This window comes from Chrysochloris asiatica, unplaced genomic scaffold, assembly GCF_000296735.1.
Source record: "Chrysochloris asiatica unplaced genomic scaffold, ChrAsi1.0 scaffold00024, whole genome shotgun sequence".
Taxonomy (NCBI): Eukaryota; Metazoa; Chordata; class Mammalia; order Afrosoricida; family Chrysochloridae; genus Chrysochloris; species Chrysochloris asiatica.
Window position 1 is genome coordinate 23247473 of NW_006408542.1, and position 1428 is coordinate 23248900.

Below are 1428 nucleotides of genomic sequence, written 5' to 3' on the forward strand. Positions count from 1 at the left end.
CTTGAACATATATGTATATATAATATTGTAAGAAAAGAAGAAATTGATCAGGTCATTAAAAAACTTCCAACAAAAAAATCCAGGCTCTGATGGTGAATTCTATATAACATTTAGAGAAAAACTGATACCAATTCTGCTCAAAATAGTCCAAAACTTAGAAAAGGATGGAAAACTCGTGAATTCATTTTATGAAATGAGCATAACCCTGATATCAAAAGCATGTAAGTATATTATTGACAAAGAAAATTATAAACCAATGTGTCTCAAGAACGTAGATGTAAAATTATGAACAAAATCCTCACCAGTGGAATCCAACAACATATCAAAAAAAATAGTACATCACGACTGCCTTAGGCGGGTTTCTCTACAGAAGCAAAACAAGCGAAGCTTATATATGTATATCCAAAGAGAGGTCAGAGTCCTGGTGTGGCGTTCAGGGTTAATGTGCTGGACTGCAAATTCAGTTTGAACCACAAGCTTGGTGGTTCGAGCTTACCTGCTGCTCCTCGGAACCCCTATACAGGGTTGCTATGAGTCGGAACAGAACAACAACAAAAGAGAGGTTTATATCAAGGAAATGACTCACACAGTTATAGAGGTGGGCACGACCCAAATTCATGGAGGTTTCTGCTATATGAGGGCGTAGGGCTGATGAATCCAAGATGAGTAGGTCAAGTAGGTCAGGTAGGTTACTGGCAGGCTACTGATGACTCCCATGATCAGCAGGCAATAGAGCAGGCTACTGGCTCAATTCCAAGAATCAGAAGTTGGATGAGGAAACAGATGCAGGATCCAGGCCCAGAAAAATGCAAGCATGCTTTTCCCAACTGCCCAATATATTCCACACTCACGAGGAAACGTCTTTTTAATTGATTGGCTGCTCAAAGCAGATCTCATCATGAAGTTGAGTATATCATATTAGATCCTGCCATTGGGATTACTATGCCTTAACTGCCAAACAACTGAGAATCCTGGCCCAGTCAAGTTGACACAAAACCTTAACTATCGCAATCTACCCCTTGTTAGCTTGGTACCCACACCTATCTGCTTAAGCCATGCATAATATCTAAATAATGTTGATGTTAAGTGCCAAACTTGCTATGAGTGGGTTCCAACTCATAGCAACCCCATATATAAAGTTTCCAAGGAGCAGCTGGTGGATTTGAACTGTCTACCTTATGGGTCGGAACCGACTTGATGGCACTTAACAACAACAACAACCTTATGGTTAGCAGCCCAGTTCTTATCTAATAGGGCCACAGCAGAACTCCTAGTTTCTAAATAAAGACAATTATAAAGTCATACTTGTGCTTAACATGATGCAACTAACATGTGTACAGTAAAAAATGAACTAATCTCACTTATGTCTTATATTTTATAAGTGAACAAAATGAAAATATTTGATGCACACATACAAGGCAAAAAAAA